This window comes from Aegilops tauschii, chromosome 4 (assembly GCF_002575655.3).
Source record: "Aegilops tauschii subsp. strangulata cultivar AL8/78 chromosome 4, Aet v6.0, whole genome shotgun sequence".
NCBI lineage: Eukaryota > Viridiplantae > Streptophyta > Magnoliopsida > Poales > Poaceae > Aegilops > Aegilops tauschii.
The window spans coordinates 101070142-101093304 of NC_053038.3; the positions used below are offsets into that span (position 1 = coordinate 101070142).

The 23163-nt window shown below is 43.6% G+C and overlaps 1 pseudogene; it reads right to left on the reverse strand.

The window, feature by feature from the left end:
• Window positions 1–560: 560 nt before the first annotated feature.
• LOC120963281 (uncharacterized) overlaps window positions 561–23163 on the reverse strand; it is a 75309-nt pseudogene continuing 52706 nt past the window's right edge.

Sequence of the window (23163 nt, forward strand, 5' to 3'; positions counted from 1 at the left end):
AACTTCACGGCGATAAGCCGCCATGAGAGGGTCCTTGGAATCCCACTTGCCTGATACTTGGTGAGCCACCAAGTCTGAGTCGCCAAAGCACCTTACCCGGCTCAAGCTCATCTCTTTAGCCATCCGAAGACCATGAAGCAAGGCCTCATACTCAGCCGCATTGTTAGTGCAAGGAAACATCAACCATAGCACATAATGAAACTTGTCACCCTTAGGGGAAGCCAATACAACTCCAGCCCCCGAGCCCTCCAATTGCCTGGACCCATCGAAATGAATAGTCCAATATCCGGCTTTTCCTCGGGCACTTGTAGCTCTGTCCAATCGTTGATGAAATCCACCAAAGCTTGAGATTTAATAGCAGTGCGTGGTACGTATTTTAGACCATGAGGCCCAAGCTCTATAGCCCACTTAGCCACTCTCCCTGTAGCTTCTCTGTTTTGGATGATATCTCCAAGGGGAGCAGAACTAACCACAGTGATAGGGTGACCTTGGAAGTAATGCTTAAGCTTCTGGCTTGCCATGAACACACCATAAACAAGCTTCTGCCAATGTGGATACCGCTATTTGGACTCGATGAGCACTTCACTGACGTAATAAACCAGCCGCTGAACCGGATGCTCCTTGCCCTCTTCCTTGCGCTCCACCACCACAGCCACACTGACGGCCAGTGCGTTAGCAGCTACATACAGAAATAAAGGCTCCTTGTCAACCGGAGCAGCAAGGACTGGGGGCTCTGCCAGCTGCCTCTTCAAATCCTCAAAAGCAGTATTAGCTGCATCATTCCAGACAAAGTCATCAGTTTTCTTCATCAACTGGTATAATGGCATGGCCTTCTCACCCAAACGGCTTATAAACTGGCTTAAAGTAGCGATACGACCCGCCAGGCGCTGGACGTCGTTTATACACGCCGGCTTAGCCAGGGAGGTGATTGCCTTGATCTTCTCCGGGTTAGCTTCAATGCCTCTGTTAGAAACCAAGAAACCCAAGAGCTTGCCTGCAGGAACACCAAAAACACACTTGGCCGGGTTAAGCATCATCTTGTAGACCCGGAGATTATCAAAGGTTTCCCTCAGATCATCTATCAAGGTTTCCTTCTCCCTGGACTTAACCACAATATCATCCACATAGGCATGAACATTGCGCCCAATCTGGTTATGAAGACAGTTCTGTACGCAACGCTGATAAGTCGCCTGTGCACTCTTGAGTCCAAAAGGCATAGACACATAGCAGAAGGCTCCAAAGGGAGTGATGAACGCCGTCTTCTCCTGGTCCTTAACTGCCATTTTAATCTGATGATATCCAGAATAAGCATCCAAGAAACTTAAGCGCTCGCAACCCGCCGTAGCATCAATGATTTGATCAATACGGGGAAGCGCGAAAGGATCAGCCGGACATGCCTTGTTTAAGTCCGTGTAGTCCACACACATCCGCCAGGTGCCGTTCTTCTTGAGCACGAGCACCGGGTTAGCTAACCACTCTGGGTGAAAGACTTCAACAATAAACCCGGCCGCCAAGAACCGGGCCACCTCTTCACCAATGGCTTTCCGCCTCTCTTCATTAAACCGCCGAAGGAATTGCCTGACCGGCTTAAATTTCGGATCAACATTGAGAGTGTGCTCAGCGAGTTCTCTAGGTACACCTGGCATGTCAGAAGGTTTCCATGCAAAAATGTCCCTATTCTCACGGATGAACTCGATGAGCGCGCTTTCCTATTTTGGATCCAGATTGGCACTGATGCTAAACTGCTGAGATGACTCACCTGGAACGAAATCAACAAGTTTAGTCTCATCAGCCGACTTAAATTTCATTGCCGGCTCATGCTCCGTAGTCGGCTTCTTCAGAGAGGTCATATCTGTTGGGTCAACATTGTCCTTGTAAAATTTCAACTCCTCTGTTGCACAAACAGACTCTGCATAAGTTGCATCGCCTTCCTCACACTCCAAGGCCACCTTCCGGCTGCCGTGAACCGTAATGGTCCCATTGTGACCCGGCATCTTGAGCTGTAAATACACGTAACACGGCCGAGCCATGAACTTGGCGTAAGCCGGCCACCCAAATATGGCATGATACGGACTTCTTATCTTGACCACCTCAAAGGTCAATTTTTCCACCCTGTAGTTGTACTCGTCTCCAAAGGCCACTTCCAACTCTATCTTGCCAACTGGATAAGCCGACTTACCAGGCACCACACCATGGAAAATAGTGTTTGACTAGCTGAGGTTCTTATCAATCAACCCCATACGATGGAAAGTCTCATAATAGAGGATGTTGATACTGCTGCCTCCATCCATGAGCACCTTCGTGAACTTATATCCTCCCACCTGAGGAGCCACCACCAAGGCCAAGTGACCCGGATTATCAACCCGGGGAGGGTGATCCTCCCTACTCCACACAATAGGCTGCTCAGACCATCTTAAATAGCGTGGAACCGCCGGCTCAACAGCATTCACAGCCCTCTTATGAAGCTTCTGATCTCGCTTACACAGACTGGTGGTAAATACGTGATACTGTCCACCGTTAAGCTGCTTTGGATTGGTCTGATAACCCCCCTGCTGCTGTTGATGACCCTGGCCAGACTGCTGATTAAAGCCCCCTTGCTCGTTCTGAGGATTAGAATTTGAGCCGCCGCCCGGGCCATGAAAACCGCCAGCGCCTGAGTCGCCGCCCGGGCCATGGTTGCCATTAAAGGCATTGGAATTCTTAAAGGCTTTCATGATTGCGCAATCCTTCCACAAATGAGTAGCTGGCTTCTCCCTAGAGCCATGCCTTGGACAAGGCTCATTCAACAGCTGCTCCAGCGTCGGGCCTGACCCGCCGGCTCGGGGAGGTGGCCTCCCCTTGCGTCGCTGGTTATTCCCCTGTGAGCTGGCGTTGGCCACGAACTCTAGGCTGCCGTCACCCTTACGCTTGCACCTCCTTGGTTTCCTGGGTTATGTTGAGGACCCTTGCCATTGCCGTTCTTCTTTCCCTTCCCTGTCCTTTCATCATCTGAAGCGGGGTCCTTGGTACTATCAGAATTGGCGTACTTGACGAGAGCCACCATCAGCGTACCCATATCATTGCAGTCGCGCTTAAGCCGCCCGAGTTTCATCTTCAGGGGCAGGAAACGACAATTCTGCTCTAACATTAAGACTGCAGAGCCGGCATCCATCTTATCAGATGAATGTATGATCTCTTTGACCCGGCGAACCCAATGCGTCGTAGACTCACCCTCCTGCTGTTTACAGTTAGTCAAATCCACAATTGACATAGACTGCCTACAGGTATCTTTGAAGTTTTGGATGAACCGGGCTTTCAGCTCAGCCCAAGACCCGATGGAATTCGGTGGTAGACCTTTCAACCAAGTGCGAGCAGTCCCATCTAACATCATGGTGAAGTACTTGGCCATCGCTGCTTCACTGACCTCCAGTAATTCCATGGCCATCTCGTAACTCTCGATCCAGGCTCCGGGTTGTAAATCAGCTGTGTAATTAGGCACCTTCCTAGGCCCTTTGAAGTCCTTGGGTAGACATTCATTACGAAGAGCCGGCACTAAACAAGGGACACCTCCAGTCCTCGTAGGGATACCCACGTCGACGGAAGTCGTCGGATAAGCCGGGGGTGTCTGGTAAGCCGTCAACTGAGGCGCCTGCTCCGCCTCTTGTCGCGCTCTGTCTTGGTCTGCCGCATGAAAGGCTCCGTTATGAGCCGGGCCATGGCCAGGGGGCGGGTCATGGCGTCGGACATTACTTGAGCCGGTCGCAGAGACCATGTGTCTGCTATAACTCGGGCTCCGGCCTGGACGAGGGGTTGAGTGGATCCTGTCCCGGCTCTAGGAATACGCCTCTTGCTGCGCCAGCGCTGTCTGAAGGAGTTCTCTGACCCGGCGGGTCTCAACAGCCGTTGGAGAGTCGCCGTCAATTGGGAGAGCCGCCAGCCGTGCTGCTGCGGCGACCATGTTCTCCAGCGGGTTAGCATAATGACCCGGTGGTATTGGCACATACTAAGGCGGGGCAGGGATCACCCGGGGAGGCCCCATCACTTGTGGCTAAACAGGGGTCCCAGACCCGGGCACTATGACCCCCGGCGGGTTACTAGACCCTGCACCTGGCGTGTTGAAGAGGTTTCGAGGATCATAGACCGGAGGGAGTCGAGATTGGGCCTTTTGATGCCTCCTACTCATGACCTCATTGGACGCGTTCTGATCCATCGTGAGCCGGAAGGACCGCGCCTGAATCAACTGAGTCTGGGCGTCGAGAGCCGCCCTCTCCGCCGCCATCCTGATCCCCTCCGCCGTCAGATCCTCCTTGGCCTTCACTAGATCTAACTTTAACTGTGCCACCTCCGCCTCATGCTGGGCTTGATCCGCCGGGTCAACCGTGGCGGTCAACAGGGCCGTCATCTTGTCCGTGAGATCCATCAGCACCTGAGCCGGCGAGGGCACCGGGTTTCCTGACCCGGCGGCAGGGTTTTGAACAGGCTGCGCACCGACCATAAAGATTCCAACCCGGCTCGGCGGCTCAAAAGGGTCCGGAATACTGTCACCATCGGAACAGCCCCTGAGCCTGCCATCTTGGAGTTGATATAACGAGTTTGACTCATCTGTGGACGACTCGCCGTTAGAGCCGGCAGCCGTCTCATCGCTAGATCCAGACCCTTCAGAGAGTCCTTCCTGAACGCATCCCACAAAAGCGTGCTCCAAGGCAGGTAGAATCCGGGCGGGTCATGCACGCTGAGCCGTCTTGATGAGGTCGGCGCAGAGATCCGGCTAAGGGCCCGGCTCACCAACCTTGCCAATGAAGACATGAATTCCGACGAAGGGGACCCGGTACCCGTATTCAATCGAGCCGGCGTCGGGGCCCCAATTTGCATCGTCGATGTAGAGCTTGCTGCGACGACTCTTGGTCATTCGGCCCACAGCGTATCCCTTGAGCCCTTCAAAGCTGCCCTTCAAGAACTCAGATCCACCGTGCGCTGGCCCCACGGTGGGCGCCAACTGTCGTGGAATTGTCACGGCAGATGTCCTTGAGCTAGGACTTAGTCGTGGAGCCATCGCAACTAGGAAGCTTAAAGGGGTTAAGCGGGACAAGGAACATGAGGGTTATGCTGGTTCGGCCCCTTACGGTGAAGGTAAAAGCCTACGTCCAGTTGAGGTGGTATTGATTAGGGTTTCGATGAGCAGGGAGCTTGATTGCTATGCCTGGCTCTCGATCAGATCTTACTTGTCCCTAAACCGCCGCCGGGTCGTCCCTTTATATAGAGAGGTTGACGCCCAGCGGCTCTCAGAGTCCCAGCCGGCTCATAAGAGTGTCCGGCTCGGACTCTCAACTATTCTTGCTTTACACTACAAGTTCTACCATAATAACGGTTGTAACCACGGGCCTTAAGCCATTGCCGGGTCTTAAGCCCATCTTTGGCCCACCGTCTTCAAGCTTGACGCCGGGCTTCAGGTGATGACCATTATGGGTAACCCGGCCCCTCTGGGCGGGTGACTCTAAGGTTTATATCCTCAACAAGATCCAATCTAGACACCATCTCGGATGGGGTTCACCACCTCCATTGGTGCCCCTCCAATGATGCGTGAGTAGTTCTTTGTAAACCTTTGGGTCCGTAGTTAGTAGCTAGATGGCTTCCTCTCTCTCGCTGGATTCTCAATACAATGGTCTCTTGGAGATCCATATGATGTAACTCTTTTGCGGTGTGTTTGTTAGGATCGATCAACTTTGAGTTTATGATCAGATCTATCTTTTTATATCCATGAAAGTTATTTGAGTTTCTTTGATCTCTTATATGCATGATTGCTTGTAGCCTCATATTTCTTCTCCGATATTTGGGTTTTGTTTGGCCAACTTGATCAATTTATCTTGCAATGGGAAGAGGTGCCCGGTAGTGGGTTCGATCTTACAGTGCTTGATCCCAGTGACAAAAAGGGAAACAACACGTATGTATCGTTGCTACTAAGGATAAAACGATGGGGTTTATCTCTACATAGATAGATCTTGTGTACATCATGTCATCGTTCTTATTGCATTACTCCATTTCTCCATGAACTTAATACACTAGATGCATGCTGGATAGCGGTCGATGTGTGGAGTAATAGTAGTAGATGGAGGCAGGAGTCGGTCTACTAATCTTGGACGTGATGCCTATATAATGATCATTGCCTGGCTATCGTCATAATTATTTGAAGTTCTATTAATTGCCCAACAGTAATTTGTTCACCCACAGTTTGCTATTTTTCTCGAGAGAAGCCACTAGTGAAACCAACGGCCCCGGGGTCACTTTGTCATATTATTTGCCTTTGCGATCTGCTTTTTCCTTGCATTTATTTTCAGATCTATTAAACCAAAAATACAAAAATACTTTGCTGCACTTTATTTTATTTGCGATCTATTTATTCAATCTATTACAACTTTCTCCCGTCCACGCACCGTTTCTGGCGCCGTTACCCGAAAGGGATTGACAACCCCTTTAACATGTCGGGTTGCGAGTGGTTGTTATTTGTGTGCAGGGGCTGTTTACGTTGTGTTGCTTGGTTCTCCTACTGGTTCGATAACCTTGGTTTCATATCTGAGGGAAATACCTACCGCTGCTGTGCTGCATCATCTCTTCCTCTTTGGGGAAATACCGATGTAGCTTCAAGCGACATCAGAGACCACCTCAAAGCTATTCTTTCCGCTCGATCTATTCAAGAGTTCGTACTAAAATAATGCAAAGCTATTTTTCCGTTCGATCTATCCAAGAGTTCGTACTGGAATAACACCAAAGCATATTCATATTCATAATACTCAATCTACACAAAGAACTACAAGGGGACCCCAAAGTTTCTATCGGAGAAAATATAATAAAAACGTGCATCAACCCCTATGCAAAGATTACCCCAATATCACCGCGGGAATCCGCAAGTTGAATGCCATAACATATACTACACTTTCACCTCAAGTATTTATACTGCAAAACATACATCATGTGTTCTCAAATCTGAACATTCAATCTAACATGACAATACTTCAAAGGGTAAAGATTCAATTCATCACAACAAGAGTATAGAGGGGAGAAACATCATATAATCCATCTATATTAACAAAGCACATGATATGGATCACGAGAGAGAGAGAGAGAGATTAAACACATAGCTACTGCTACAAACCCTCAGCCCCGAGGGTGGACAACTCCCTCCTCATCGTGGTGGCCGCCGAGATGATGAAGATGGCCACCGGAGATGATTCCCCCCTCCGACAGGGTGCCAGAACGGGCTCCCGATTGGTTTTAGGTGGCTACAGAGGCTTGCGGCGGCGGAACTTCCGATCTAGGTTAACCCCGAAGGGTTTTGGAATATTTGGGAGTTTATAGTGCAAAGAGGGGGTGCGGGAGGCCACCGAGGTGGGCACAACCCACCTGGGCGCTCCAGGGGGCCCTGGCGCACCCTGGTGGCTTGTGCCCCCCTCGGGGCACCCCCCCCCCAGGTGCAGCTCTGGCCCATTGGGTTCCTTTTGGTCCAAAAAAATCTCCAAAAAGTTTCGTGGTGTTTGGACTCCGTTTGATATTGATTTCCTGCGATGTAAAAAACAAGCAAAAAACAACAACTCGCACTGGGCACTGGGTCAATAGGTTAGTCCCAAAAATGAATAAAGTTGCTATAAAATGATTGTAAAACACCCAAGAATGATAAAATAACAGCATGAATACTTCATAAATTATAGATACGTTGGAGACATATCAGCATCCCCAAGCTTAATTCCTGCTCGTCCTCGAGTAGGTAAATGGTAAAAGAAATAATTTATGAAGTGTGAATGCTAGCAAAGTGCATATGTTTGATCAATGGTAATTTCAATCACTTTTTCTAGCATCATAACAGCAATTCTTTCTTAAAAACTTCTGATGTTATAGTAGCAACCAAATCACATGTTAAGGTTCAACCAATGAACTCTCTTGAGACTCAACAACCTATGTTCTTAGTCACCAAGAAATTGCAATTCAACTTATTCAACGGAGTGTAAGTAAGAGCTCCACATAATCAACCATCTTATAGTCTTCTATGATTGCTAACACTCACCGCATACACATGAGCAAAACGTTTCAACCGGACACATAGAAAGATAGGGGCTTATTGTTTTGCCTCCCAACGTACTCACCTCAAGGGTGATGTCAACAATAATAACTCATGCTACCCATATTCAACTGGACATATGTGCCTAGATCTTTCCTCACCACATGATGCTTGCCAAAGGAGAAAAATAAAAAGGAATAGAGAGAAAAACTTTGACTCTTTGCATAAAAGTAAATCATAAAATTAAAAGATAGGCCCTTCGCAGAGGGAAGCAGAGGCTGCCATACGCTTATTTGTTTGTATGATCAACCCCTTAGTGCAAAAGAATGTCACGTTATATTGCCCCTTGTGATGGCAACCTTTATTATGCAGTCTGTCGCTTTTATTGCTTTACCATCACAAGTTCGTACAACGCTCAATTTTCTCTTACACTAAATGATCTTACACTTTTAGAAGCAATTTTTATTGCCTTATTGCACCAATGACAACTTACTTGAAGGATCTTGCTCAATCCATAGGTAGGTATGGTGGACACTTCATAATAAGATTTGGGTTTAAGGGTTTTTGGATGCACAAGTAGTATCTCTACTTAGTGCAGAATTTTTGGCTAACAAAGATAGGGGGAAAGCACCACATGTTGAAGGATCTATGACAATATAACTTCTATGTGAATATGAGCAAACATAAATCATTACGTTGTCTTCCTTGTCCAATGTCAACAATTTTGGCATATAATACTTTGATGGGGGCTCACAATCACAAAAGATTTCCAAGATAGCGTATTTTCATGTGAAAGTTCTCTTCCTTATACTAATTATTCGTGAATTGCTTGTATGACCAATATTGTGATTGTCAAGCCTCAAAAGATTTCACTTTCTAAACCCAATGTGAAGTTACCACTAGGCATGATATGATTTCAAATTCATAACATTCAATTTATTCGACAAATGACTCATAGGATATAAGTGAAGCACATGAGTAAATGACATTGAAAAGAGCTTTGTTGACGGGATGTGAATGCCGCTTACTTAGCCTTCCTGACAACTATTTGTGGACTCTATTTTATTTAAAAACTTTCATATCTAAGTACTTTATTAAAACAGAAAGCAAAAACAAAAATGAAATGAAATTTCAAGGATATCACACATCATGTGAAGAAGCAAACACTTAGGCTCAACCGATACTAACCGATAATTGTTGTTGAAGAAAGGTGGGATGCCTACTGGGGCATCCCCAAGTTTAGATGCTTGAGACTTCTTGAAATATTATCTTGGGATGCCTTGGCATCCCCAAGCTTGAGCTTTTTTGTCGCCTTAATTCTTCTCATATCATGGTTTTCCTAAATCTCAAAAGCTTCATCCACACAAAACTCAACAAGAACTCGTGAGATAAGTTAGTATAAACCAATGCAAAAACCTTATCATTCTCTACTGTAGCAAAACACTAAAATTATTATTTAGCATTGCATACTAAATGCCTCTGCATATTTAATACTCCTATCCTCAAATAGATTCATTAAACAAGCAAGCATATGCAAACAATGCAAACATAACAGCAATCTGCCAAAACAGTACAGTCTATCAAGAATTCAAGAGTATCAATACTTATTCAACTCAAAAAAATCTGAAAATTTAACACACTGTAGAAAATTTATCAGAGCTTATTGTGAAAAAAAATTCAACATTTTATCATGTTCTGACTTTTCTAGGGAATTTTTGCAACAGCGGTAAACTTTCTGTTTTCAAACAGCAACAAATAGACTTGCAAAATAAGCATAGTAAAGGCTATCATTACCACTTTTATTGAAATAAAAGATGCAAAACATTATTCTAAATAAAAGCAATCAAATCCTAACAAAACAAATTGACGCTCCAAGCAAAACACATATCATGTGACGAATGAAAACATAGCTCCAAGTAAGGTTACCGATATTGTTGGAGACGAAAGAGGGGATGCCTTCCGGAGCATCCCCAAGCTTAGTTGCTTGGATCGTCCTTGGATATTACCTTGGGGGTGCCTTGGGCATCCCCAAGCTTAGGTTATTTTCGCTCCTTATTCTCCTCATATCGACGTCTCACCCAAAACTTGAAAACTTCAATCACACAAAACTTAACGGAACTTTGTGAGATACGTTAGTATGATAAAGAGCAAACCATTCCACTTTTGGTACTGTAAAAGACAAGATTCATAATTGTTCTCACACAATGCCTACTGTAGCACATCATTTCCGCAATTTATATTGAGCAATATAAGCCATAGAAACTAGAAAACAAGCAAACTATGCAATGAAAACAGAATCTGTCAAAAACAGAACAGTCTGTAGTGATCTGGATAACTACCATACTTCTGCTACTCCAAAAATTATGAACAAATTAGGACCACGTGAGAAATTTGTATATTAATTCTGCAAAAATAATCAACTCAAAAGCACTCTTCTGTTAAAAATGAGAATTATTTTCGTGAGCGCAAAAGTTTCTGTTTTTCAGCAAGATCAAATCAACTATCACCCAACATGATCCCAAAGGCTTTACTTGGCACTTTATTGAAACAAAAGCAATAATACATGATCAATACATTAGCATAATCATGTGAACACACAAAAACAGTAGGTAAAAGTGTTGGGTTGTCCCCCAACAAGCGCTTTCCTTTAATGCCTTTTAAGCTAGGCATAATGATTTTAATGATGCTCGCATAAAATATAAGAATTGAAACATAAAGAGAGCATGATGAAGCATATGACTAGCACATTTTGGTCTAACCCACTTCCTATGCATACGGATTTTGTGAGCAAACAACTTATGGGAACAAGAATCAACTAGCATAGGAAGGCAAAACAAGTGTAACTTCAAAACAATCAACACAAAGAAAAGAAACTTGATATTATTGAGATATGTAAGGGCATAAGTTCCTTTCTCATAATAATTTTCAGAGGCATCATGAATGGATTCAACAATATAACTATCACATACAGCACTATTTTCATGATGCACAAGCATAGAAGATGTGTCACTCTTTATGGCATACATGTCATCATAACAATCATCATAGATAGCAACTTCATTGTCATAATCAATTGAAACCTCTTCGAAGATAGTGGATGTATCACTAAATAAAGTCATGACCTCTCCAAATCCACTTTAATCGATATTTTAATAAGATTAAACACCCTCCAAAATAGTGGGACCACTACTACCTAAAGTTGACACTCTTCCAAACCCACTTTCATCAATGTAATCATCATAAATAGGAGGCATGCTATCATCATAATAAATTTTCTTATCGAAAGTAGAAGGAATCAAAGGATCATATTCATTAAGAAAAGCATCCCCAAGCTTAGGACAAGCTTTCCAGCAAATAAATTTTCAAACATATCATACTCATTAAACATAGCATCCCCAAGCTTGTGGTTTTGCATATCATCACAATCATTCTTATCAATAGCATGAATGGAACCAATAGTATAGCAAACATTATTATCATATTCTTCCAAGCAAGTGCTAAATAGATTTTCAAGATCATAAGGCATATCATTGTCTTCCCAATCATAATCATTACAAAAAGTAGTAGGTATCACAAAATCATCATCCTCCATCAACATATTTGATTCACTTTCATGAGGCACAATGGTGATAGGAGCAACATTATTTGGGAGAGATACCTTTTTACCTTTATTCTTTCTTCTTTTCTTCTTCTTCACCACATCATGTGTGGGTTTAATTAATTTCTTTAAGCTTCTTGTTGAAGAGATTGATTGGATAGGAAGCTCCTCCTCGTTACCTGATTTATCATAATAAACACTAGGAGGGTATTGGGAAACATTTTCCCTTTCATTAGTACTCTCTTCATACTCCATTTGTTTTCTTGTCTTTAAGTAGTTGTCAATATAAGGATTCTCAATGCAATTTACCGTACAAAACATATAAATTTCTTTTAGATCAAAATCAAGAAATCTCTCGGGATTTGGAAAACCCTTAGTTATACGCTTCATTTCTTCATACCCCAAAAGAAGACTAAGCTCTTTATGATGCTCAAGGGTAATCAAGTCATCACAATTTTTGGACACGATTTGATCATGAAATAATTTGCATTGGAGATTTAAATGACCAAGTTCATTGCAAAGTTCACAAGGATGGCGAAAAAAATAACATCTTTCAGCACAATCATCTAGCCTCTCTTCCAACTTTTTCGTTTCTAAATATTTATGCTTCTTACAAAATCAATCTTCCCTTTTTTGTGTGCAAAGGCACTTCCAATTCACTCCGCAAAAAGTGACATGCTTATAAGAAACATTTTTGTCATGACTTGTGCAATCATCATTAGCATTTTGGATATTCAAAGAATTCACACTAACAACATTGCAAGCATGCTCATCATTCAAATATTTTGTGCAAATCATTTTATTGACTTCCTCTTCTAACAATTGAGCACAATTTTCCAAACCATCATTTTCAAGAAAAATATTATAAAGATGATCAACAATATGATGCAACCTAAATTCCATTTTTTATGTAGTTTTCTTTTATAAACCAAACTAGTGATAAAACAAGAAACTAAAAGATTCAATTGCAAGATCTAAAGATATACCTTCAGGCACTCACCTCCCCGGCAACGGCGCCGGAAAAGAGCTTGATGTCTACTATGCAACTTTATTCTTGTAGAAACGTGTTGGGCCTCCAAGCGTAGAGTTTTGTAGGACAGTAGCAATTTTCCCTCAAGTGGATGCCCTAAGGTTTATCCATGAGAGGTGTAGGATTGAGATGGTCTCTCTCAAATGACCCTGCAACCAAATACAAGAAATCTCTTGTGTCCCCAACACACCCAATACAATGGCAAATTGTATAGGTGCACTAGTTCGGCGAAGAGATGGTGATAAAAGTGTAATATGGATGATAGAAATATATTTTTATAATCTGAATAAATAAAAAAGCAAGGTAGAAAATAGTAAATGGGCACAAAAACGGTATTGCAATGCTTGAAAACAAGGCCTAGGGTCCGTACTTTCACTAGTGCAACCTCTCAACAATGCTAACATAGTTGGATCATATGATTATCCCTCAGAGTGCAACAAAGAATCACTCCCGAGTTCCTATTAGCGGAGAACAAAAGATAGAAATTGTTTGTAGGGTACGAGACCACCTCAAAGCTATTCTTTCCGCTCGATCTATTCAAGAGTACGTACTAAAATAACACAAAGCTATTTTTTCCGTTCGATTTATCCTAGAGTTCGTACTAGAATAACACCAAAGCATATTCATATTCATAATACTCAATCCACACAAAGCAGCTTGGCCTCTTGTTAATAGGCCCAAAGACAAGGTGGCATGGAGATAATAAATCTGAACATCCAGAACAGAGCTCTCCTTTCCAAGCACCTTTCCAAGTTTTATAACAAAGCTGACATCCCTTGGGTCTCTCTTATTTGGAATACATACTATGATGGTGTTTTACCTCATGGAACAGTTCTATGTGGTTCTTATTGGTGGAGAGATATGCTCAAACTCAATGAAGTTTTCAGACTCTACTCTGAGGTCACCATAAACATGGGGGACTCTGTTGTTTTCTGGTTTGATGCTTGGATCCTTTTAGGATCTTCTGTTCCACTCAGGGAAAGGTTTCCTAGGCTATTCTCTTTTGCCATTGATGATAACGTATCTGTAAGAGATGTTATTAACACATATGATATGTCTGAGCTTTTTCATCTGCCCTTGTCACCAGAAGCAATGGATGAGATGATCACTGTCCAGGCTGGTCTCCTAGACCTAAATGCTGATGAAAGGATCAATGATTCTTGGTCTTTGAAACCTGGCAAAGGAACATTTTCTGCCAAGAGTTATTATACAGTGATGCATGCTCATCTCCCCACTGATACACCAGCCAAATGGATTTGGGAAAGTAGGGCTACCATGAAGACAAAGGTGTTTGCGTGGCTAATGCTCAATGACAGGCTCAATACCAGAGATTTGCTAGTCAGGAGACACTAGCGATCGCCTCAGGAGGACAACACTTTCCCCTTATGCTATGCTCATGGTCATGAGGACAGAGACCACCTTTTCTTCACATGTCAATTCAGCACAAGAGTTTGGAACTACTTGCACATTCAGTGGTTAGCTGGTTTATCCCCAACTGAGTGTTTAATTGCTGCAAGGAAGAGTTTTGGACAACCTTTCTTCAAAGAGGTTGTTTATCTAGCTGCATGGAATGTATGGCTGCTCAGGAATGGCAGAATCTTCAGACATGAAAGGCCCACATTTGCAGCTTGGAGGAGGAACTTCATCCATGATGTTACTCTGCTGTCCCACAGATTCAAGTCTAGTCTAAAACCTTTGCTGTTGCTTTGGATCAATTCTTTGCCCTAGCTGGCTCTTTGTATTTATGTATCTTTACCCGTAAATATGTACATTGGTAAAAAGGTAAGTAGTTTCCCCCCTAGTTTATCTTCCAGAACGTTTTGTATTTTGGTGGTTGAGCTTTAATAAAATACTGTGGGGCTGTTGCCTCACAGTTTCCAGTCAAAAAAAAAGGGGACCCCAAAGTTTCTATCGAAGAAAAGATAATAAAAACGTGCATCAACCCCTCTGCAAAGATTACCCCAATATCACCGTGGGAATCCGCAAGTTGAATGCCATTACATATATCAAGTGAATCAATAAGATACCCCAATGTCACCTCAAGTATTCATACCACAAGACATACATCATGTGTTCTCAAATCTGAACATTCAATCCGACATGACAAAACTTCAAAGGGTAAAGATTCAATTCATCACAACAAGAGTATAGATGGAAGAAACATCATATGATCCATCTATATTAACAAAGCCTGTGATATAGATCACGAGAGAGAGAGAGAGAGAGAGATTAAACACATAGCTACTGGTACAAACCCTCAGCCCCGAGGGTAGACAACTCCCTCCTCATCGTGGTGGCCGCCGGGATGATGAAGATGGCCACCGGAGATGATTCCCCCTCCGGCAGGGTGCTGGAATGGGCTCCCGATTTGTTTTCGGTGGCTACAGAGGCTTGCAGTGGCGGAACTTCCGATCTAGGTTAACCCCGAAGGGTTTCAGAATATTTGGGAATTTATAGTGCAAAGAGGGGGTGCAGGAGGCCACCGAGGTGGGCACAACCCACCTGGGCGCGCCAGAGGGCCCTGGCACGCCCTGGTGGGTTGTGCCCCCCTTGGGGCACCCCGCAGTTGCAGCTCTGGCCCATTGGGTTCCTTCTGGTCCAAAAAAAATCTCCAAAAAGTTTCGTGGTGTTTGGACTCCGTTTGATATTGATTTCCCGCGATGTAAAAAACAGGCAAAAAACAGCAACTGGCACTGGGCACTGGGTCAATAGGTTAGTCTCGAAAAATGATATAAAGTTGCTATAAAATGATTGTAAAACACCCCAGAATGATAAAATAACAGCATGAATACTTCATAATTATAGATACGTTGGAGACGTATCACACACTCACTTAGTTTTCTTTTTGCGCTTTCATAAACTTATAGCTCTAGTGCATCCGTTGCATGGCAATCCCTACTCACTCACATTGATATCTATTAATGGGCATCTCCATAGTCCATTGGTACGCCTAGTTGATGTGAGACTATCTCCCTCTTTTTGTCTTCTCCACAACCACCTTCTATTCCACCTATAATGCTATGTCCATGGCTCACGCTCATGTATTGCGTGAAAGTTGAAAAGGTTTGATGTAGCGACCCGACCCAAATGGATCGAAGTCTCTGTGCTTAAGTGTCATCCCTGGATGGGTATGCGGACACACACAGTACTCGAGGATTTATAACAGAGGTAAATCCCATGTATAAAGTAACGTAAATACTATTACCTCAATCCAAATAGCGGAAGTAACAACAAGGTTCTGGATTCCCATCAACACCAATGGCAAAGTTGAGTGTAGAAATCATAACCCTGACGTATCACTTACTCGTCGTAAGAATCCTGCAACATGAAACGTTGCAGCCATATAGGTTAGTACATTGAATGTACTGGCAATTTCACACTGTAGAGCAATGTTGAATAATGACTATCACTACATGCATATTTGGCTGGTGGAGGCTCTAAGTTTAATTTTGCATAAAGCTAATTTTTTCCTACAACAAAGGAATAAATTTTGTTTAACTAAAGTTGGTTGAAATATTGAGAAGGTTCCTACAACTCAATCCCAAAATAGTAATCATTAACCCAAACAAATTAATTAAGTAAAGTGTTGACATCAACATGATAATCCAAGTACCAGAGACTCAAGACGTCCATAACCGGGGACACGGCTAACCATGATTAGTTTGTACACTCTGCAGAGGTGTCCGCACTTTTCCCCACAAGACTCGATCTCCTCCGTTGGATTTCTCGCACTACATGATGTTTGAGAAACGGATGACCGAGACACAGTCTTTCAGAAGCATTAACTCTTTACTCTGGGTAGACAGTACCACCTACAACCCCTACATCTGCTAGCCTACCACTGAAAGAGGTCACACAACATACTCAACTATGCCAGAGCCCATAATGGCTTGTGGCTGCACACGGAAGTTTCTAGCATGAATAATCTTATGATCCCTTTGAGCCTGAGTGGCATTCCATAGGGTGATCACACGGGTACTCCGGGATTCCCTTAGGCAAGCACTGGGTTCTCCAGTGTAGCGACCCGACCTCAAACGGTCAAGCCTCTGTGTATATGTGCCATCCCTGGATCGGTATGCTGGCACGCACAGTACATCGATGTATATATATCAGAGTGCAATCACATGTATAAATAACGTAAAACTGGTATATACCTCATAAGTCTCAGCGGAAATAATCGAATGGCTGTGGAGTCCCATCAACGCCAACGGCAAGTTGAGTGTAGACCGTAACCCTACAACGTAACTCTTACTCATCATAGAAATTCCTGCAACATAAGACGTTGCAGCCCTGTAGGTCAGTACATTGAATGTACTCGCAAGTCACATAATAAGAATAATGAACCTATTTGTACATGCAATTTGGTTGGTGGAAAGCTCTAAGTTTAGTTTTTGCATAAAGCTAGTTTTTCCCTAGAATAAAAGATATTATTCTATCACTATAGTATAGCATAGGATGAGTTGGCAAACCCAACTCGATCCAATCCCAAGTTTCATTTAAAACCCAACTGTTTAATTAAAGGTGAGGAGATCTCCCGGCATTTTCACTACTAGATGCTCAAGTTGTCCGTAACCGGGGACACGGCTAATTGATTAGGTTTTAACACTCTGCAGAGGTTTGCGCACTTTTCCCCACAAGACTCAATCGCCTCCCTAGAAATTCTCGCACTGCCTGGTGTTTGAGAACAGGATGACCGAGACATAGTCTTTCGAAAGTATTTCCCCTTAACCCACGGATAGGCCGGTACACCTACTCATTCTACATTTGCTAGCCCATCACAGAAGGGGTCACACTAACTACTCAACAGAGCCCATATTGGCTTGTGGCTGCACACGTAAGCTTCTAGACATGAGAATACGATTGATCTCTTTGAGCCTGGGCGGCCGACCACTAGTGGTGCACCACCATGGATTAACCATGCATGCTCCCACTGTACTTCGCCACCATTCAAACCAAGTACCGCCCAGGTAGTTCATTTACAAGTCTTTGTCCTGCTTACTACTTTGTCACTCATGTCTCACCATGTTCACTTCCCAAACCACGTCTACATTTAGCGAGGCAAAAATAAACTTACACGGTGGTGACAAGGATGTACAGATCAGACCTACCTCAAATGAACTACTAGGTAACGGCATAGCCATCTGGCAACAATAAATCCTACAATGCAATCCTACCACAAAAGGACTAAGTGCATAATATAAACATAGGTAATTGGAAGAATGGTCAAATGTGAACTTGCCTGATAATAGTTGATGAAGATTATATCGCTCTCAGAAATTTACTTAATAGAACTATTCGTCACTCTCCATTGAAAAATCTATAAAGTCAAACATTGCATTCACATAAGCAATCATTTTAGAGAACCAAATAACATGCAACATTGAAAGACTCGGAAAAACCAAATGAAAATCCAACACACTCAACCATCACAAAAGTATTCTAAGTGCAAAACAACATATGACATGAGGTTCAAAAATGTGATGTGAACTATGGTGCATACAAGGCATAGTGGTCAGTCTATCATGGACATATCCTACTTGTGTAAAAATACCATGAGATTGATCCAAGTCATAGGGTTTGGCTACCATGACAAAGTGCAAAAAGAATTAACTCAATCGGAGCTACGGTTTAGGAGATATGGCCATTTGAAGTTTGAATTCAAATCTGAATAATTTAAAATTCGAAATTGGCCAAAAGTTTACAAAAAAGATACCACTGGATAGATCTAAACATGACGAAGAACTTGTCGCTGGTTTCATCGAGTTTGGATCTACGGTTAAAAAGTTGTGGCTATTCTAAGTTTAGGGCTAATATGCTAATTACATGGACTAGACAGAGAAGAAAATAATCGCGAGCAGGTCCTCGGCCACGTGGCAGCTCGTGGCTGGCCGAGCAGCGTTTGCTGTGGAAGCTTATACGGCGAACGGCCACCAAACAAGAAAAACACCATGCGGTGGCTAACTAAAAAAACCAACAATCGGTTTTAATCAAAACTGTTCGGTTTAACTAAAATCGGGTTTGCCGATCTAATACTAAACCGATCTGGTAATACTAAAAAATAAACGAATGGGGAGAAGCGGGCGGCTCACAGCGAGCGAGGTCGGCGAACAGGGGCGGCGGCGCTGGCCTCAGGCGGCGGATGGGGCGGCGGCTGCGGTGCTCCTCGGCGGCGGGGAAGAAGGCGAACAGGACCAGCACGGCGTGGGGTCGCGGTGGTGGTGGTGGCGCGTGTCGGGGTGGCCGGGATGGTGCTGCGCGGGGACGGCGCCTCTGTGCTCCGGCGAGGACGCAGGTCGTTGGGGCGGCGGTTCCGGCGAGACCTAGGCGGCAAAAACATGTCAACAAGGTGCGCCTCGGCGAGTAACGAAGATTGACAGAAACAAAATGAAGGTAGGGGAGTCTACGGCGACTGAAAACTCCGGTGAGATACTCCGGCTCCGGCGAGATCCAACGCGGCAGTGCGGCGGCTGTGAGGCGCGAGGGACGATGCGAAGTGGCAGAATGGAGAGAGGAGGTCACGGGGGTTTTATAGGTGCGGAGAGGGGCTCGGGGTCGCGGTGGATAGGCCTTATCCCGGGGCAATGGCGCCGGTGGTTGCGGGAGCGCGAGTGCGTGCTCTATCCGAGCGGAACGAGCGGAGGTTGAGGATGACGGGGCGGGGCCTACCTGACATACCTGACAGCGGGAGCAGCGTACGTGCGAGGGAGACGAGGAGCGGGCGAGGAGCCGGTGAGGCACAGGCGACGGCCTCGGCCTATCGGCCGGTGGGCCAGTCGGTGCGCCCGTGGGCCGAAGTGGCCTCGGTCCAGGTGGTGCGGTGTGCGTGCGTGTTTTTTTGTTTTTTTACAGAAAACGTGGTGAGGTCAAAAACAACTCCAACGAATTCATAAAAATTCCATAGTAATTCCTAAAATCACTATTGATAATATATAGAATAATGAACATTAATCCTAGCACATATAATTTTGAATTTTTTATCTAATGCAGTAAATGCACTTTTTGCCAAGAAAATAAATACCAAATAAACTCTAGAAAACCAAATAATATTCTAATGAATTCTCCAGCTCCTTTTTGTTTGAGGAAGTCATTCTATCCTCTCTCCTTTATTTCTCTTGAGTGGAAAATAATATTTGAATATCCCAGAAAACTCCAAAATGCAATAAATCATGAGATGCAAATGATTTCAAATATTGTTAAAATAACTTATATTCGTTTCATAATCCATTTCCATATTTTCTTTCTGATATTTGAAGGAATCATATTTCCTTCTCTCTTTATTTTATTTGAATAAATGGAAATGACTTTGAAACTCAAAATGAAAAACTTTTCAAAAGTGAACCAAGTCAATTTGAAAAGTGCTCCTCATCACTTCCCACTCTATTTCATATATTTTGAAGAAGTCCCATTATCTCCTCTCATGAAAATCCTTGAGTGGCATATTCTGAGTTGGACTATATTTCAAATGGAATTCAAATCTTTTTTTAAACCCCTTTTCATTTCTTTAGATGGAAGAAGTCATATTATCTTCACTCTAGGGTTTTGTGATGAAATGAATTTGAATTCAGGGAGATCAAAATGCAAGATGAAAAGTTTTGGGAAAGTCCTTTTATTCCCTCTCATGCAACGTTAAAAAGTTTCGATTCCACTCAATTTCACACAACAATCATAATCATTTATTTAATATAACATTCCAAAATTTAGAATTTCTGGATGTTACAAACTACCACCCTTAAAATGAATCTCGTCCTTGAGATTCGGAGAGGCTAGAAAGAAGGTTAGGTTTGGGGGTGTCTCCTTGAAAATCCATTCATCAACACAAGGTATGGGGTGCTACCACCCTTAGAAGCATGGTTATGGTTCCAAGAAAACTCATGTACTCCGTCCTTTGGGTTGAAAGTGTCGATCCTCTCATACTCCCTGGAGTAACTCTTTCTTTGAGGCTCTTCCGGTAGGGCATAACCTTTTCCTCAAAATCTTGAGTCCTTGCATCAAAATATGATCCTTCCGAGACTGGGTCTTCTTAGCTGACAGGTATGTCGCCAATGCTAAACAACTATCGAAAATCTCATGGTGGTCAACAATTACTGGTTCCTCCTGCAGGAAATGGGTCTAGGTTGAATCTCACCGTATAACCTACGATTGGCAACAGGTGCTTGTACAGGGTTTCCATCGTCCTTCCATTCTAAGGCTTTTGGTTTGTCGTGTCGACACTCATCTAGAGTTTTAAGGCTCTCTGATTTTCCATCAACATATGATGGTTCATGATAGAAGTCTCCGGTATGGGGGCCAATCCATCCCGTACTTGAATCATTACTACATACGCAGATAGTGAATCATGTATTCTAACACTTGGGAATCCTCACAAGCATTGCAGACCTTCTCTTCTCCACGAACTGGGTTCAGGTAATCCATTGGTTCTGCAAGCCAAAAAAACCTCTATCGTTTCTTCACAACTCTCGGGTTTACGTAACCTCCTATGGAACGTCCGTTGATGAAATCACAGCTTCTTCCATAATTCTTCCTGCAACAAGGTTGTGCTTGTTCCTTTTAAATCCTGGGTCCTCTGGGTTATGGCCCACTTAAATACTTGTATATCTTTAACTCATCCTTGGAGTTACTATTGTTCCATATTCCCACATTACATCTCCTTTAAATCCAATAGTACTTCATTCCTTCATATTCTTGGGGTAACCATCATAACTAAAACCAAACTCCAACTCATTGTCCAAACTCCACTCTATGGAATACATTTTCCTTTCCACTGGTCTAGTGTTCACACAGGGTTTTACCATTAAAACAAAATGTACTGGTTCATCCATAATTCATATTCTCTTCATATCAAATCCTTTATTACATCCTTAACCACTACTCAAAACTCAGGTTCCAAAAGTACTTTATTACAAATGTTGCCATCCACATAGTTTGGTATGGTCAAGCATTACTACCCTACTTGAAGATGCTTCAGTCCCACTGGAATTGTGCGATGTGATCCTTCAGATCATTGATGTTTTGCTTCATCTTGGTGGCCATGAGTTTCATCTCCATCATCTCTGCATGCACTTCCCTCAGGTATTCCTGAGTGTGACGGAGTCTTGCTTCTAGTATTTCTCCAATCTGATGTATGGCTTCCATAGCAGCTTCACGAACAGAGTCGAAGAATGTTGCTCGTGGTACTCGAGAAATGAAAAAGTATTGCCCCATAGTCTTTGGGCAAACTCCCTTCACACGGTGGAGGTGTACCTCCACGTACCAAAGTTCAACTCCATTCTCCATGAAAGGATAACCTTTGTAGACTGCATCTCCTTCAAGATGAATATGCTTCATCATGTCCTTCAGGATCTTCGGGTAATCCTGATCACTAGTCAGGGTCATGATCGTTTCCGGGCCCTTGAGAAAAGACTCGTAAATGGTTGTCATCTACAGGTATAATATAGAAGGGGTACTCAGGATACTGTATGTATTTCCTTAGGTGAAATGTGGGGTTTTTTTTGGGAATGGTTTGGGTCAGCTTGTCCATGGGTTCAAGGTTTAAGTCTGGATGACATAGTGAGAGAGGCACTCACAATCAACAAGAACTCATAACATCTCATATGAGATTCCAACCATATCAACTTTTATTGCTTCATGAGCTATTACAATTTCCATTTCATAACTCAACTCAACATCCTCAATGAAAATAAAAGTATATTCCACATTTATTACATGCTTTATTCCAATATCAAGATCTCAACTACTCTGCTCAAGCTTTCCTTGGGTCTGAACATTCTCTGGCAAAATGTCCTACTCCTTTGCAGCGTAAACAAATGACTTCACACAAATCCAGGGGCTTCCTGGTGGCTATCTTGGTTCCTTGGGTTCTTGGCTTCCTTGATGGGCATTTGCTAGCGTAATGACCTAAATCCTTGCACCTGTAAACAAGTGATATGACTCAGGTCCTTTCCTGCAGAAATTGGGTTGTTCTGGGGACACATGCTCCTTCTCTTCCTGGATTTCTTCTTCCCGATCAATTCTTCTAACTCTTGTGGATCAAACTCCACTTCTTCTGTCGGGAAGTCTCCCGGATACTCTTGGCTTTGCTTCATGCAATACAGTGAAAAATGTCCTTTCTCCACATGAATAGCACGCATTGGAGTAAAATCTATTTAGGCCTTCTCCATTAGGGTCGTCAACATCTTCCTTCATCACAGGTTCTTTTAAACTATCCCTGAGGGCTTCTTTCGTTGCTTCCTTCTGCTGCTTGGTAATTTATTGTACCTTGGGGTAAATATGACACTGGGCAGGGTAGTGCGTCGTTCCTTCACACAAGAAACAAGTAACCTGCCTTGTTGGGCATTCTTCAGCTCGGTGATTTCCTTCACAATGATGGCATCCATCCTTGTGTTCTTCATGGGTGTGTCCTATTTCTTCGCATATCTTGCAGGCACAAGGTTTCTTCGTCGGGTTATAACCATGCTTCCGGATAAGACGGGATCCCAACAGAGTCTTCTTCAATTCCTCCCAAGTTTT